The sequence below is a fragment of the Sinohyriopsis cumingii genome, chromosome 1 (genome assembly GCF_028554795.1).
Source record: "Sinohyriopsis cumingii isolate HCF-2022 chromosome 1, ASM2855479v2, whole genome shotgun sequence".
NCBI classification, from domain to species: domain Eukaryota; kingdom Metazoa; phylum Mollusca; class Bivalvia; order Unionida; family Unionidae; genus Sinohyriopsis; species Sinohyriopsis cumingii.
In genome coordinates this window covers 129,229,872-129,248,822 of record NC_142961.1, presented here as the reverse complement: position 1 = coordinate 129,248,822, position 18,951 = coordinate 129,229,872, and the positions used below count along the sequence as shown (strand labels likewise).

General features: G+C 32.6%; 1 pseudogene; it reads left to right on the top strand.

Moving 5' to 3' along the window:
- Window positions 1-300: 300 nt before the first annotated feature.
- On the top strand, window positions 301-18,436 carry LOC149807849 (uncharacterized; annotated as a pseudogene).
- Window positions 18,437-18,951: the final 515 nt, after the last annotated feature.

Sequence of the window (18,951 nt, the reverse complement as noted above, 5' to 3'; positions counted from 1 at the left end):
TGTCAACTGCATCATCAGATTCTGCAACAGAAATTAGCGATGAGGGTCTGCCAGTTCGCAGCTTAGTTGACTAGCTATAGTCTGCGTTTGATGAAGCGGAGTAAAACATTGACAGTGTATTTGAAATTCGTTTTTTTTAGATGAATATTTTAGTTGTATGTTGCAAATAAAGACTTTCTTAAGAAAGAACATTCTGTTTATTTTTTTCTTTGTTTTGAGCTACATGTTTTGATGAGATTAGTGAGCATTGTATTTTGAGAGCACCAGCTATTACACTGCCAGACCATAGAGCAGTGTATAATGCTTGATGCTTACGTCTGCAGCCGTGGGAAAGGGGTAAAGCCACATGCGGACAAGGTGGAGGGGAGGAAAACAGGTATTATCTGAGGACGTCCTTTATGGACAACCCCATACACGGTTGACCAGACCTAAAACTAACTTCCTAATTCTGAGTGCCAAGCAAGGCAGTTGTCAATACCATTTGAATAAGTATTTGGCATGGCTCGGCCAGGGTTCAATCCCATGACCTCCTACATCCAAGGCAGATTATCTAACCATTTAGGCCACCAGAGCAGTCTCCAGATGATAAATTTAAATATATGGTTAAATTGATGTGTGACATAAACTTTCCTATGCAGATGTCGAACATTCAAGATGATGTTCAGTGTCAGGATTATTTTGGTGTTAGTGAACGTATGCAGTAATTATTTAGGTTTTGATTGATAATGTTTCAGGTGACTATGTTTTCACAATATTAGTGATTAATGAAAAATGTTCTTTATTGTCTGTAAAGGATAAATGTTTAGAAAATGCTGATCCAAAAATCAAAATGTAAACTTTTTATTTTGTTTCAGATCTTTGCATACTCCTCTTCAAAACATCCATTCTTTTAGCTGCATATGCAACTTACACGTTAGTTGCCATAAAGGAAGGCACTGAGGACACTTATGGAGTCAATGCAGTGTTTGATTGGGTTTTTTGTGCATGATTCTAAAAAAAATAGAATCTTGTATATAGTTCAGCTCTCTTTCGAGCCATTTTTATTTTGTATAGTATTTCCTTCATTATTTGTATTTTGTACAGTATGTAATTCCATTATTTGTGAAGAAGTTAAAGGGATACTTTCACAACCATGTTACCAAGAAAGGATACTGATACTTTTCAGTTATAGTTATGCTGACAATAATATTCAGATTAAGATGCATAGACTTGTCATAGTCACAAGGTCGATTACATTTGCTTGATTACAATGACAATTTCAGGTTGTTTGGTACTGATGATTACAGTTACATTTAGAAGTAAATGGTAGGTCATATCACATGTATATAACCAGTCAATAAGGCAAAAAATATGTTTCCTATTGCACCTGTTTTAAATTTAGGGTAATCAGTTATATATATATATATATATATATATATATATATATATATATATATATATATATATATATATATATATATATATATATATATATATATATATATACATATATATATATATATATATATATATATATATATATATATATATATATATATATATATATATATATATCAGTTCGAACAGTTATTTTTTACCATTGGGGTGGTTTTCTAGGGTAGGCAAAATTCACATGTTTGCTTTGTTGAATTTACCTTCTGGTGCATGTAAAAATCGTGATCTACAGAAAGTGTCATTTGTGTGAACAAATAGCACAGACTGTTATATTGACCAAACTACATTATGTATTTTGTTACATGTGGCAGAAAACATGAGTTTAAAATGCAAAAGAAATATACTGCTAAATGATATCTATCAACTCCTTATCAAATGAGATTTTTCTCCCAAATCTGAACAAAGCAGAAATTTAAAATCCATTAACTTTTTATTGCTTTATTTTCATTTGTTAAAAAATTGAGCGCTGCTTTTTTCTAGCTCAAAGTGTACCTTTTCCATTCCAATCTAAATAAATTCCTAAATTTGTATGCTAACATTGTTTCAATGTGGTCTTCATTGTTTTCCGTCAAATAAATATATTTTTTATTCAGATGTAAAAGAAGCAATATCCAATTACTTTTACAAGGACTTCAGCTATCGTTTGATACACAATTTGCTGGAGAAAAAACCATGCTTTCATAATTAGGTAACATGTCTGGTACTTTTTGTTTCCTCTTTGTTTCTGGTTCATTATTATTTAGCTTGTGGTTTCTGGCAAACTTCTGCAGACCTACCATCTTTTACAATTTATGAATATGACCCATTCAATTTCAGACTTATGGAATAAAAGGAAAAACTTCGTAAAAGTCATTCTTGCCGTATAATCCAGATGATTGGTTCATCCGTGTTGGTTTTGGATCTGTGTTTCTTATTATAATTATTGGAATTAGAGAATCAGACTAACTTTTCAGCAGAATGTCAGACGCGTTAGACTGCACTTTTTTTCATACAAAACATATGCATGATCAGAATGTTGATTATTGAATTCTTTTAAAAATGGCATGCAGATAGAGCTGCGTGTTGAGGAGGAAACAAAAAGTAAGCCTCTTATAAAGTATTAATAATCGGCACGGAAGAATGAAAAATAACACTCACTTTTTGTGATTAAAAGCAGGATAAAGAGCACAGTTACATTTCTTGGAAATCGCATGTCAATTTGAATATACTCGTGGCAGGAGATATGTTGACATTGTAATGTGAAATGGAAAAAATTACTAGAATTACTTCAAGTTAAGAGATGGCAACAAGCCATTGAACTGCATATGGTTCTGAAAAGAAGTCTGGAACTGCCCTAGTGGTAAATAAATTATATGTTCTTTACGAACGTTTCATTTGAACATAATGTTCACTGTTGCTGCATATTTTGAATATAGTCCTACGACATAAGACGTATCACGTTATTTATGGTATAGTGCTACATCTTACTACCCAAATAATGGCCTTGTAAAGCGTGTTCTGATGTATGTTGACATCAGAATGACTAGTCACAGTTTCAGGAATATCTCACACACTTGGTAGCCCATATGGACACTGTTCCACGTATTGATATGTAATTAGTATACTTACTTTGCTGTTTGTAACATAGTGGAATCAAAATCGGACAGTGGCAAATGGATGCATTTTCATGTTCCGTTGATATACATTTGAATTTGTTGAAATGAGATGGTAGTCGATGTATGTTCAAGTAGGCTTAAGTGGGGGATGTGTTTCTTGAACGACACTAGATATTGCTTACAGTTCCAACTGGCATAATATATATTTATTCATTCCGTTACACAATATTTAAACTTAACCTGGTTTAGCATTCCTGACGTTCATTGCTCTCCAGACTGAAATGTAGGTCAACAAAACTTTAAAACAGGTCCATTTCTTTTGTGAGAATTTGAATTTATTAGAGAAAAGATATCAGAGTATGTAAAGTTTGACTAAAACATTATGACTTTACTTTGTGGAAAAGTATCGCTATTGGTTGCTATTTGTGTGATATTTTTCTGAAAATTTGATTTTTTTTATTATGTTAGGCAGCATCAAGACATGCTACACAGCCCCGTTAGTTAGGCAATAAGACCCCGATGCCCAAAACATACATATCAGCATCGAGTCTTACATGTAGGACTAGTTTTTAATAATGAACTGTTACATCCTTTCCGGCACTACAGTAGCAGTTTATGATATTGTATTACACCTTACTGAAAGCTGGTCAAACTTAAGGGAAAGAAAATCAACTGTCTTACTGGGATGGTCTTGTTAGGGTTGGCAGGTCTGCTACTGTATTTGTTTTCATAATGAAGATAATGTAATGAAAAACATTTTCACCCAATTCCTGGTGAATTTTCTATTTGAATCTTTGTTTTCATTGTGTTTGTTATTCACTGAATCACGTTTTGTTTTAAACATTTGCTGTTTTCTCCAGCTTTCAGCAGCTTAAAAGAAAGATAATACCCAGCATGGGGTTGTTCAGAAGAAGTGCATTCAATTATGATGTGGATGACATCCTTCAAAAAGCAAAGATATTTAGAATAATGGGCAATTACTCTTTAGTTAATTCTGGTACATTTTAATTTTTGTCAAACCAACAATAATAGGAAGCTACAAATTATATTGATGTATTCTCCTTAAACCTGGTATGCACCAATTAATTATCAGATTTGATCACTAAACTTTAGTTTGGCATTGTATACTCATTAGAATACAGTATGTTAAGTTCTGTACAATTTTGGTCATGTCATCAAAGCAGTCATTACTGTTTTTAGAAGAGAAATATCTTAAGTGATCACCATTTTTAATCATTGTCATCTCATTTCTCTATGCCTGGGTTCGAGTTGTTTACTTGGCCAATGTGGGTACATGAGAAAGCTTGCCAGTATTCGGTCAATATATCTTCCCCGGGTTTTTCTGGGTTCTTTTTCCACCAGTTATACTGGCTGCCATGTATGTCCTATCTTGTGCTCAAAAATGGCAATAAACCAGGAAAGAATAACAAAAGTGAATTATTGATTAGTAATTATTTTGTTGGATTCAACTTGTTATGTGTTCACTGTTATGCAAAGTGCTAAACTTAATTAATTTCAATTGAAAACTGGTTAATGGAGTTTCTGATTGTTATAATTTTTGTTCATATTCTATTTTCAGTAAGAAATAGAAAATGGGTGGAACAGGTGTGAGAACTTGAGAAGAACTTTGAAAATTAAATACTGTATAAAAATAACAAGGTAACTGTGTCCTTTCGTTTGCAATTATTTCCAAGTATGGGGGACATCAGCCAGTTACTTCCCCCTGATATTCAAGGTAGCACTTGCAAGTCTACTTAACTTTGTGTATGTTCAACCAATACAGATGAATATCTGAAAAGTACTTGTTGTGCTTCAGTGAAGCAACGAATTACATTTATTAAAGACATTTCCTTCAACACAAATGGTCAGATTGATCAGTCACAGTGTGATTGTAGTGTGTAAATTTGTTTAATGACTGTATGTATTGTTTAATATAATAACTTGCCTGGATTTAGTGCTTCATTGTGTCTTGATTGTGATCAGTAAATAAACTTTCTTATATTGTGTATATCTTATCTTGGAATTTCAATTGCCTTTTCTGTGCAAAGGGTTGTAAATAACATAATCATTGAATTATCTGCCTGTCCGCAGTATTTTTTATGCATGCATGCTGAAATCGCATTAACACTATAGATATTGACATAGGTGAATTGTAATTGCGTTGATATTGAAATGTACACCAAGTACTCATTGTTATTTTTAATACTGCGAGTTTTATTGTTCTTGTTGTTTTTTGCATCTATTATCTTTTTATTAGTGATATTATTATTATTATTATTATTATTATTATTATTATTATTATTATTATTATTATTATTATCACACATGTTAAGGTTTGCTTTTGCTATTGTTGTACTTCTTATTATTGTTATTTATGGTCACTACTTCATGCTCATGATAATAACTGTTGTTAGAATGCAAATACCATGATAACAAATTATCATTAAAAAATAAATAAACATTCTATGTTAGGTTACAGTTTCATCTTTGGTAAAATGTTGCTTGCAAATGTAGCTAAATTTGTTTGGTGACCACATTATATATGATGCTCTGCCACACCTTATGGCATATATACCATCATTCTTTGTTTTAGGAAAGGTATGTCCACCCTTCTGTGTAGTTTTGCACAACATATTATGTTTCAGGAATGAAATAATACTTTTTGTTATTAAAATCTAAACGGTTTTCTGCACAACAATACACCTGGAATGTGAGATCAGATCAAAAGTGTTCCAGATGATGGACATACTTGTCTGCAGTGCTATCTAAAAATATTCTTTGGGAAGACAACTTACCGATATGTCCCTCATTACATTTTCTTTGATATGTTTATGGGGGAAAGAGGGGAGATACTAACAATATCAGTCAGTTAAGGTCATTCAGATTTATCAGGTTGGAGTTTTTTTTTTGTTGTCTTGATTGCAGAAATAAAAAAGAAAAATTGTAACCTATTGTTGTGGTGTTTTTTATTTAATGTAATGTTTATTTTATTGTTCTGAAATGGGTCTGTATGTAGGAATTTAGCCAGGATACTTAAAGATATAATTTTCATTTTTAGGAAATATGTACATTTATTCCAGAATGACAAATATTTGGATATAGTTTTCATCCAATTTTTTATTATTATTATCCTAGGAAATACGGTGGGTGTATATTGTACAAGGTGCTGCAATTATTTGGGGCTGGGGTTGATTATGGGCCCAAATACAGCCAGAATTGCGGTATAAATACTTTATACTATAAGTTTCCAATATTTTTTTAACAAAAATCAAACTTCCCAATCGTATTAGTACTACTTATGGTTTTATTCCCAACTGATGTAATTCAATTTTCACCAAAATCGAAGGGATCTATAACCCTAGAAAAAACTTTTGTTTGTGTAGTCTTAAAAGAAGTTGGCAGCATCTTCCTTGGTGACCGAACCGAGTTGCTGTACATAATTTCAGGACAATTATTAACACTTAAACATTTATGCTGGCTGTAGCAGTTATTAATGCTGAATGATTGCACCATATGAGGCATTCTATATTTTGTTTTTTGTTTTCCATTGTTAGTAAAATGATATTATTTTTGTTGTCTTTTTTTACACTTTATTTTACCAATGGAGTAAAACCACATTGATAATATAAATTGCACATCACCATTTGATTTTGCAGAGAATTTGCCAGAGACATTGTTAGAGAACTGGATAAGAATGGTGTAGAACGGAGAAAGAGACGAAGGCTGCGTCGAAGACAATATATCACTAAAGTTAGTTACTGTGGACAGTAATGCAAATCTTTTCATCCAGTATTCACATAAATTGACTCCATGAAAACATGAAATATTGCAATAAATTATTTCTTAAAAATGGAATCTCTTCATTTGAATCACTTGAATACAAGGTATATCAGATTATTGTTAATGTTTTATTACATGTTCAAAAGTCCTCCAATTACATCAGTTTGATTGGGAAAACTATCCATAATATATATCAATACAAGTTTATTCATCATAATAATGCATGATGATTGTCAATTATTTGTTCTTAATTAAAAACAAAGACTTTTCATGTATGGATTGCATTAGTCTCATTTAGCATTTGTCCCTGTATGTGACAAAACTATAATTTAAACATTCAAGGAAGTGAGTTACATTAGATAAATATAGGAGATGAATATTTGGTATTTTTCATCAGAATGCTATTTATCAAGCTTGTTTAAATTATGGTATTTCGTCTCAGTACACATCCAAGCCAATGTATAGGTAATTAATAAAAAAAATATGATGTTAGCATAAACTTTTAATATTTTTCAGTCTTATTCAGTTCTTTCCACTTTTAAAGCATGGTTTAAAATGTTTTTTTTTTCAAGGACTGTATTTTTTATGCACGTGGTACATTTTAATCTTGCAAAATTTGTTTTTTTATAGTCAGTGTAATGATCTCTTTCAGGGTCCAAAGTATGTATGGCATATTGGTAAGTACTATATTGTTATTACAAGCTTTCTGTGAGAGATGGCTTGCAAGTGAATGGCACAGCATGATGTGATATGATATGTGAAATGGTCATTTTTTCAGATTGCATAGAATTAGCATCATCGACTTTAAGGTGCGTTAAAGACGTAGTTTTGTTACAGTTAATGTGGCATTGGGACAGTTCTACACCAACATTATTTGTAAAAAATATTCGCTTATATAAAAGGTTCCCATCATGCCATGTGACATGTGATTAGTTATATGTACAGCAAGAAAAATTAGGATTGTGTGCAATATAGAAATAAATTGAAACTGTGCAACCTTTCAGGCATGGCAATTATCTTTTGCTGAATATGTCTGACTTGTCACTTTTTGCTTCTGTACATGGGTATGTCTCTGTAGTACACCTTGTAAGCAGTAACCCAAGTGTGCTGCTTTGCTCAGTTGGACATGATTTGTGGTTAGATAGGTTCAGATAGCAAACAAAACTTAAATATAATTTCTTAGTGTTTTCATATCACATCAATAATCCCATGAATGTTTCTGTTTGCATTATTCAGCAACAAACATTCTGAGAAGATACGAGGCTTTAGAAACAAAAACGCAATATACATAGGTGCTACATAATCCAGAGGATGCCATTGTTGTTGTAATTTCATAATTTTAACCATCTCGTAAACAGTTGGCAATGACAGTGAATAGAAATAATTTTGCCTATTATATATTGAATTTTATACTGTCATATATATACATAATAAATAATGTTGAAAATAAAATATATACACCTTTTGGATATGACTGGATTTAGTTTTTATATGTGTACATAATATTAGAATGTTATTTTATTTCTCACTGTCTTTGTGAGCCTAGTCTAGTGTTGTGTGCATGAATATATCATGGTATTTGACAAATATGACTATACATCACTCTTTGCAGTCTTAAAATATATGTTTCTTTATTTCAATATTTGGCTAATATGATGCTATATATAATTTTCTTTAGATGGGTATGATAAATTAATACCATATGGTATTGGCATACATGGATGTATTGATGAGTATGTATATTCAGAACTTTTATAATATTGAAAAATTGAATTGAAGCACGAGAATCTAATTCTGTATAATTCTTAACACCACTGAAGAGATAGTAGTTGAATTTTTTTATATATTTCCCTTATAAGTATTTTTATATCATAAAACAAATCAGTCTAATCTTAAATATTAAAATATCTTCTTGTACACTTGTACATATAATGGCAGTATTTTCTCATTTCACTACGCAAACTTACAGAGGCAGCAATTAACTGACCACAGTACCCATTATGTGGACAGCTGTAAAAACTTGAATCAGGCTGGCTGATTTCCACCAGATTGTTTGTAAAATATAGTGTTTCCCACATTTCCCACATTTGTCCAGCCCATAGGGTTAAATCTTGATTAATGGTGTGGTGTTGAATAGATCCGTGGGCACAATCATGTGAAGTCTTCTTTATAAATTGAGTATTCTTAAAGTGAAACTCTTTGCTTTTACAATTGTATAACTATTCATTTGGTACCTTATAGCCATTATTGTGCTTAGCTGCTGTTAACAAAAACATACATACATACATACATACACACACACACACATATATATATATATATATATATATATATATATATACACACACATAACATAATCTTAAGCCACAGGCATTCAGTGGTTGCTAGACTCAGGGCCACAAGATTGTAGGTTTCTGATCTTACTATATGACCAGTCTGGGTCAGCTACCTGGTGTGTCCCTGTGCAAGACACTTGACTCCATTTGCCAAAGCACTAAATAACTTTCTTTTGTTGCTGTTATATAAAGCACCAAAACAAAATTAGCAGAGAAAATACATATGTGGTTATGAGAACGTGATGTCAAGCTTCTAAAGTTCGGACCCAAGTAACCCAATAAACAAATTAAAAACATTTAAAATAAATCTTAAAAGAGTATTTTCCATTATAGGTAGAACCATGAAAACTTTCTACAATGGTTTAACATTTTAAAATCAAAGGTAAATCTGTAGTCCACAATCGTTTCACAAAGTTAGTATATTGAACTTTGCTTTTATCTTGAACTGTTTAGGAGTTGCAGGACACATTGGACACACATACACACAATACACATATACAAGGATTGCCACATTGGCCTAAAATCTAAATTATTCTATATAAGGCATGTAGACGGTTAACACCCAGCATTCCACAATAATTTTCTTCATGCTCATACATGCTTTTCCACCACCATCATCATCATACAGGTTTTGACTTTCATGTAATGGAGTCATGTTTTCATTCACTATTTAGAAATACATGCCAAAATGTAGAAGAGTAGAAGCTTGCGCTGGATTTTGTTAACACTGTTAACAATCCTTTCTTTCGTTGATTATTTATGCAACTAATCTAATAGAAACTTTAATGTTTGATTGAACTATTTTTAATTAAATTTTATTTTCATTTGGACTGTAACATTTAAAAATCATTATTTTATGAGACATTCATTATTTTAGCACCAGATGTTTCCTATTGTGATTTAAAGTGCTAAAATAATGCGAAAAGGACATATAAGTATTTGCCGCAATTTGTATTTATTCATTCTTCAATTTCTTATTATGTTTCATTTGTGTTATGTGCATACAGTTCATCTTGACAATTGGAAACAGACGTCTTCCAATGATAAAAATATAAATAACCCCACTTTGTGTGATACAATATATTTTTAAACAATAATATTTTCAGTTGTTCTAGGAAGATATTATGACTGCATGCTGGAATCACCAACAGACGACCAGAGGTTGTTGTCTCCTACTTTGTTGTTACATTTGATAAATTCCATGATAAATAAAGTCAGTTTAAACTCACATAATGAATATCATAATATAATTACATGTTCAGTTATATTATTGTAGTTGCAGTTTAAATTTTGAATAGTTGTCATTTCAATATTGTTTCGTTTTTGAAAATGACATACTTGACAGCAGTGTGTTTGTCTTGGGATTGTAAAATGAGTAAATGTATTGCATTGCTTATTATGTCTTGCTGTTCACACTCAAGATCTTAAGGGTGGGTACTCTTTTCTAACAATATATTTTTATACAAACTTATTTTTTATTATACTGATAAGGTAATTAAAATTAAATGTCAAAACAAAGTGTTACGGTAAACATTATATTAAATGAAGGAAAGAAATGAGATATTTGGATGCAGGATTTACTGAGCTATATCATTTCTTCTTGGACTATATCATTTCTTCTTGGACTATGGATGTGAGCAAACCTAGATATAATTGGCTGACTAGTCAGCCATAAATGATACATCTGTTTGTTTGCAGGCCTGTTCTCACATATATAAAACGTACTATTTTGTACAAAATTTGCATTGTCTCCAGTACAATAGCTGCTCAGAGGGGCAGGTTTAGACAGTTTCTGCTCCATATCAAATGAATGTTTTGCTCATAAATCGTAATTATTATTTCTTAATTTCCCCTGAAGCATATCCTGGATTAGCAATTGCTTATGGTATTGTATGGAAAAAAGTAGCATAGTTATGGTGAACTTAACAGACCATTTATGTTGTGCACTATACAGTTGGTGCAATTGACACTAATGTCACAAGTTTACATGACCAATTTACGTGGTAAGTTGGATTCCTAAAACTTTGTAAACATTCAGTAAAATAAGTTATTTTATATTTATTGTACAGCAGTAAAATACAGAATTTAAAGGCAAATGAGAACTTTGACCACGATCACAAAAGCCAATATAAATTATAAAACATTTTATATATGACGCTTTAATAATGTTATACTAACCTATTTTTCAGGGTGTCCAGTAAAAGTGAGAGGCGACCCAGGCACAGAAAATGGCATGGTTGCTGCTATGCAGATGGCTCTTCATAACAAAGAAAATACATTTATATATGGTACATCGCATGCAAACCAGGTATGTTTTTAATTGAAAGAAGGGTAATACAGGTCAGTTAGCAACCATTGGAAGTGCCCATTGTATAGCTATATACTGTTTAACTGTTGCCCATGATAGTAGGTGTCATTGGTAAGCAAGATACTGCATAGCTAATTGCTTTCCATGATTGTAGATTATTGTCTCAGATGAAATTTGTAAACATGTCTATATGGATCTGAATTCAGACCTTTGATTTTTCCCCTAAGAAAAATGTTTCAATTTACCGGGTAGTTTGCTAAAAGTAAAAATAAAAAGTTGTTTTTGTTCTCGGGTTTAACGCCATTTTTCAGCACAAGATGGACTATACATGGCTGCCAGTATAACTGGTGGAGGAAGAACCCTGGAAAACCCAGAGAAGAACCACCGACCCGCAAGAGGCTACTGGCAGGCTTTCCTACGCGTCCACGCTAGCTGGGCCTCGGACACGAATCCACGCAGACAGAGGCGAGATGGCAGTGATCCAGAATGCTTAGTACTTTAGACCACTCGGCCATTCGGGACCCAAAACTAAAAAGTAAGCAGACCTTTGTTTTTGAATATGATGAGAAAAGGAACCACATCATCATCCTCTTGTCTATGGTTTACATATAAAGGTTGTGATCAACATAGTTAACAACCTATTCCTATTGTAACATCTGTCTAGTGGAATCTATGTTTTGTGTACAGTTTTGTGTAACAGGATTATACATTTCAACTATTCATTGGAATTGCAAAGTGCTTATTGATAAGTTTGGACTTGATTGCTATTTTGCGATTATTGTGAATTATTTCAGGGACATTTTAGACTATATCATTGTGATAAATCAACGCTGTTAGCACATCGGTAGATATAAGACTATTGATACATCAGCACATTAAAGATTGCATTCCAGTCGGAACTCCACTGTAATTCATTTGGATCACTTTATGTTTGGACCACAGGGGACTGTTTGGGATTTATTTAATAATAATGTAAGCTTCTTTTAAATTTTCACGTTTTCTGGGAAGATACAGTATTTGTTGAATTTTACTTTTTGGTTCCGCTTTCTTATGTTTAAGATCTTAGATTCGTAACGCTTTTAAGTTCATATAAGTATCCTCATCTAGGGGGAAACAAAAGACACTGCTGTGAAAGTGTTCTACATGTTTGATAATGTGAATGCAAATACAATTAGTGTGAATCATTGTTTATATTCTACTACTTTGTATGAGTTTTAAAACATAGAAATATTGCAAAAATGGAACAATTACGATAGCAATGTTTTCCCATTCCATTTTTGTCTGGTCATAATGATATCTCTTTAGACACCCATGTAAAACAAGTTGGTTATGCAGCCTTGTTCATGACATTGGCGCAGAGGTTCATGTGCAGCATTCTGCATCACAATTTAATTGTTCGCCGAACCCACCTTTTTAACACCATAATTCCATAATAAAAGAACAAATCTATCTGTACACATTGTAAGCATATCCATACTCTGCTGATAAAATTACAGATGAGATCGCCAGGCCACATCACTTAGATGTCAGATGAGTGACTAACAAAGAAAATCTTATGCTAAAGGAGGGGTGAGGTCTGTAAATGAACTTTGTGTTGTTTCTCAGCAAATCGAACGATGGTGGGGAATACTACGACAATGCAAGGCTGACTTCTGGATTGATCATTTCAAGGTAAATAGTTTACATAGGATAAAATGCTGCAAACAATGGCTTTTGGTATGAAATGTAGCAACTAGAGTCAGTTCTGAGGCATTCGTTACTCTTATTTGTAATTTTGAAGCTGTTCATTGTTTTCTGATGAACATATTTGCAGCAAACGTAACACCTCAACAATGAGTATATTTCATGTCAAATCTGTTAAGGAAACACAATGTGCTGCAAGTGATCCAGATGTATGGAAGTCACCTGTATCAGTAAAATATCTCGTGTAGCAGTTCTGCAGATTAAACAATGGGGTTAGATGTTGCTTACAGTCCACTTCCTCCAATGTGACATACATGACCTGCATTAAGAAAAGCAAGATGAATTTGAAACAAATGCTATAATGATTTAAAAATCTAATCATGTCATCTGCAAATGTATGGAATATATCTGCCAACATATGACCCAGTATTTGATCATGACCTTTATTAGTCCCTTAATATTGAGAAACGTTTTATCCTTAAGACTTTACATTTTCTATCAGAAGAGAAAGATTTATGAATTTGAAAACTGTAAAAGCTTTTATTTGATGCTGACATTGTTAATCAGAACCCTATTGTATTATGCAATACACCTTTTGAAAGGTACACAATATAAACAAACTCTTTATAGATTAAAAAGGCTAAGAGAAGCTTAACACTGAACTGCAATAAAAAGCCAACATCTTATTTTACTTTTTCATTTACAGACATTAGAAAGTGATGGTCATCTTGTCAAAGAAAATAGAATCCACCTGTAAATTTCTGGTGTTTACTTTGATCACAAATTATATTTAGTAACAATGGTGCATTTTTCGTCTACTATGGTTCTGACTAGGCACATGAATAAACACAAACTGCATATTTGGGCTGATTACTGGAACTTAGCCTAAATATTTATCTGTGTCAAGCATCACATATGGGTCATTACACATTCATTTGGCTCATTGTCACACACATCTTGGACATCATACGCTATTTGGGTAATCATCACATGTACACATGGATCGTTGTCACACCACATTTGAATCATCATCACTAAAGATGCCAACAAGTACCCGGATACTAGGATACCTGCATGTTGATAATAACCAGGGTAATAAAAATGATCAACAGGGTACCCGCTGAAAAAAGTATTCCAAGTTGAGATAGACAGGCAAAAAAACGAACATTGTTGAAGGCTTTTGTCATTTGCGCATTTATTCATCATCACAGGGGCTCGTATAGTTGCTTACAATTTGTTTGTTTTACATGTACCATATAAGAATAAAAAGGAAGACATTTATCTCCTTTCTCATGCAACCTATTTAAGAATCAATGTTGTTATTTACAGGTAGACTAATTACTTTATGCCTGTCCATGGTTTGTGTGCCATTTTTCTCACGACTTGAATATGCGTGTTATGAGATTTTGATGACATTAACTAGGTCAATACCTATTTTCAACAGCAGCAGTAAGTACCGAGGAAAAAATATTCCATAAAATACAATTTAAATACATACTACAATTCAAAACAAAAATCACAATATAAATGTCCAGTTTAACTAATGCCATTTCTGCCTCAAGTATGTGGCTCTGGAGCAAGTATTAGTTGTTCAAGTCAGGGATGCTGTTCATATGTTCATTTACTTGACCTTTTTTATTAGCTTGAAAGACAGGACATATATTTTTGTCACTGCAGAGGCAACACAAAAACTAGGTTACTGTAACATGCACTTCTTATAACGGTGGCCGAGTGGTGTAAAGCGCTCTCCGTTACAGATCACTGCCGACTCACCTCCGTCAGCTTGGATTCGAGTGTAGGATTCGGCCAATGTGCATATGTGATAAAGCTTGCCAGTAACTTCGCGTGGGTCGGTGGTTCTTTCCGGTTTATTTCCCGGGTTCTTCCTCCATCATTAATACTGGTCGCCACTTATAGCCTATCGTGTGCTGCAAAATGGCATTACACCCCACAACAACAACAACAACTTCTTATACCATGTTACTAAAATATGAACGAAATGGACAAATATACAGAATGAAATTTTCACTTAAATATCTAAATATATGGGAAATCTTTGTTATTTGATAACACTAAAACAATCTACTAAAAATTGTCCATGTTTATAAATAGCGTAATTTTTGCATTAATTTTATATAAAACAGTTCCGATAAAACATTCTTGAATTTGAAACCACTTGTCATGGATTCATTTTATTTTGATAGTACATACGTAGCGGACCAGTCTAAATTGAAAATAAATACTGCCAGATATCATTTAAAAAAACTGGGTTGTATTGACGTGACTGTTGGACGTTATCTGGCTGAAAAATGTCATCAGAGAGGGCTTTTGTTAAACTTAACAACATTTTGCGCCGGACCATTGTTAAGGGACGAACCATGGCAGGCTGAAGATACTACAAGTCATCATTTTGCGTGTATGCTCTTTTATTAACTACTAATGCACTAGAATTTAGCATATTTGTGACAAAAAATTTAACTGCAGATCCAGTTAAGTAGCAACAAATAATGTTCATTAAATAAATAAATATGCATGTTTTTCATATGGTTTTATGTAATTATGAGCATGTAATATATAGATTGCTCTTTGTATGCTCAGATTACGCTTTTTGCCACTTATATTAGTAATAATTATGCTTACATCTCTCTTGGGGGTTGGTTTGTGTGAACCTAGAACAAACATTCTGACATCTCTAATCATCACATATACATTTAGGTTAGTATTTTTTCAGAGCTAATTAATTGAAAGCTATATATCTAATGCCTTATGGGCTCTATCAAGTGTAACATGTAATTAAATAATACATACTGGAATGCTTAAAAATTAAAATGTCATCAATATTTTGCAAAGAAATGTTGCATATTCTATATATCTATGTTGTTTTTCCATTGAACAGGATGATAAAAGTTACTAACGTTAATTTGGCAAATGTCTTAAAATTGCAAGATTAAAACACCCGCATTGTTTAGTTACATTTATGCACACGCGAACCAAATGAAAACATGGCAATCCACATACACACGAAAATATAGATGTCTTCATATATTTTTCTTTCTGTAAAAGATTTTGCTCAGAAAAATTTAAAATGTCTAAAAAAATAACTTTTCTTCTGTGATCACGTTGATTAGGTTCACATAAGCCATCAACTGATTATAGACCTCAAAATACATGTACTCTGTATCATTTTTTTAGGCTGTGTCTGCAGTTTGTATATATACCACTCATTGAGAACCATCTAGGAGAAGTGGTAGAAATGTGGAACAGCCATAATATACGTCGACAGAAAATGGGGGATGTAATTAATGGCATTCCAGACATTCTTTTCAACAATCCAGAAATAACAGGTAAAAATTGTACAACATTTCCAGCTTAACTCTTTTCTAATTGAACTATTGTCATGTTTCAAATACTGTACCAACAGTTTGCAAAGGAAGGAAGGATATGTTGATATCCATGTCTCTATTTAAAATATAAGATTTTGGCAATAACTGAATCTGTCTAGTATTGTGTTGATTGCCATTGGATAGCAACATTTAAATACTGATTTATGCAGCAAAATCAAAAGGGGCAACACCTTTTGAATGGGGGGACTACAACTTCATACTATTTTAGATAGACTGCACACTTGATCAGCAAGTTTCCAAATAGTCTGATAAATAAAATGATCCAGGTCATTTTAACTTAATCTGGTTTCAGAAACTGCACTTTCTTCTGAAAAAATATAACTTAAGTGTTCTCTGTGAAATAAGAAACTCAGTCACTTGTTTGAATGTATGTGTAGATTTTATTCATATGCTTCTCTGGGTTTCAACATTATTACATGTATAAAAAAAGTTTTTTTCTTTCTTAAAAGTAAAATTAAAAAACGATGGCCATATTGCTTTTAAATTTACTTTGACACACGACATGATAATTTGCAGCAAAATTTGCATATTTAATTTGTTTCAATTGTTGTTGTTCTAGTGTTTAACGCCATTTTTCAGCACAAGATAGACTATACATGGCGGCCAGCATAACTGGTGGAGGGAGAACCCTGGAAAACCCAGAGAAGAACCACCAACCCACAAGAAGCTACTGGCAGGCTTTCCCACGTACCCACTCAAAGCCGAGACTTGGACTCGAACCCACACAGAAGTGAGATGGTAGTGATCGGGAACGGTGGGCGCTTTAGACCACTTGGCCACTCGGGGCCCCCTTTTTTCCTTTGTAACCAAACAATTCCAGCCTCGCATAAGCTGTTATTGCAAAGACTGTAAAGAACATGGCCTCTTAAGACATGTTGCTTAATTGATGTTTATTTATACAATCAGTTACAAGAATCAGAAAAAAAATGTCAGAGATGCTAGGTGAATGTGACCATTAATGCTGGCTTAAATGAACATACATACAGAATATTAAATCGTAATGCATTTTTTAAGGAGCTGTGTCAGAATAATTATACAGAACTAGATCCAGATTTTATTAGGATTGTACAAAAAGTGACAGAAACTTATCAAATACCAAATGCAGCAGAAGACTTTGATACTGCTAGAAACTTGTTTATTGATTTGTTAGAATTAATTACAAAACTGTATCATCAGATGTAATTGAAAGAATTCAGCTGAATTATAATTATTATCTCGAGAATCATTACCTTTTCTCCCATGTCACGTGAAATGTTTGCTTATTATAACATACGTGTGCATAAGTACGATTCTAATTATTCAATCGCATCACTAGCATGTATTAGAAATCTGAAGCAAACACATAATCTCATCCATTATTATTATTATGCTTTTATGAATAATACATTATTTTAAGGTAACGATAAATACAATTGGGAGAGAGGAAGGAAGAGAGCGAGATGAAAAAATAATTTCTATTCTTGCACACAATTTTTCCCCCAAGTAATTATAATATGTAATTTGTCATATATAAAACACCGAGAAAATCAAGCATGATTAAAGGCTAGTAATATCCTATCAAACTATATGCATTAAACTAACCCAATTTAATTACCGTAGATACTATCATATAAACCCCCATCCCCAAATACTCTTAAAAAAGTGCATGACCTAGGTATAAACCGACCAAACACCAAGATGACATCACAAGAAGCACACAGTAAGTTCTAAATGCATTTATATCGGCAAACTAACTTTAACAAATTTCCCACGTATATATCCCCCTTTGGGTTATGTATGATTATTACATAAAAATGTATAATTTTATTTTAGACGTCAAGAAATGAATTAATTTCCTGTTCTCTTATTGTTTCTGCCTGTTTATGTACAGCTTTATCAGATGATGCCAGAAATTGAGCAAAATGCATGGTTTGCTGTAACACTTCCTCCTTTTTGACTTATTATTTGCAAATGTATTATTGCATCAGACTTTTTATATCAGTGCACCACTTAGTACATTTATAATTTGCTTTGAAATTGTAAATACCTAACTCATTATAATGTGATCCCAGTACAGCAACAATGAACAACGATATCATTTGATTAAATGCTTACAATTATATAATGACGCCACAGCATATACATTGTAGATTTGAACATGCACTGAATAGAGTACATCCCTTGGAATCAAATCATGGGCACCACAGCACTAAACTTTAATGATATTTTCAAAATACAATAATATAGTTTGATAAATAATGCTCCGAAATTATTAAAATAATGTAAAAACCGAGTTGTAATTTGTTTCATTATAAGAGACTGTACATCCCATTTTACAAAACTATGACAATCGTTCTAAAATTATGGAATGAGAGGCAATTACACATCAAAGTACAGGTATAGAAATCCGCCGGCTATAAACAAACGAGATG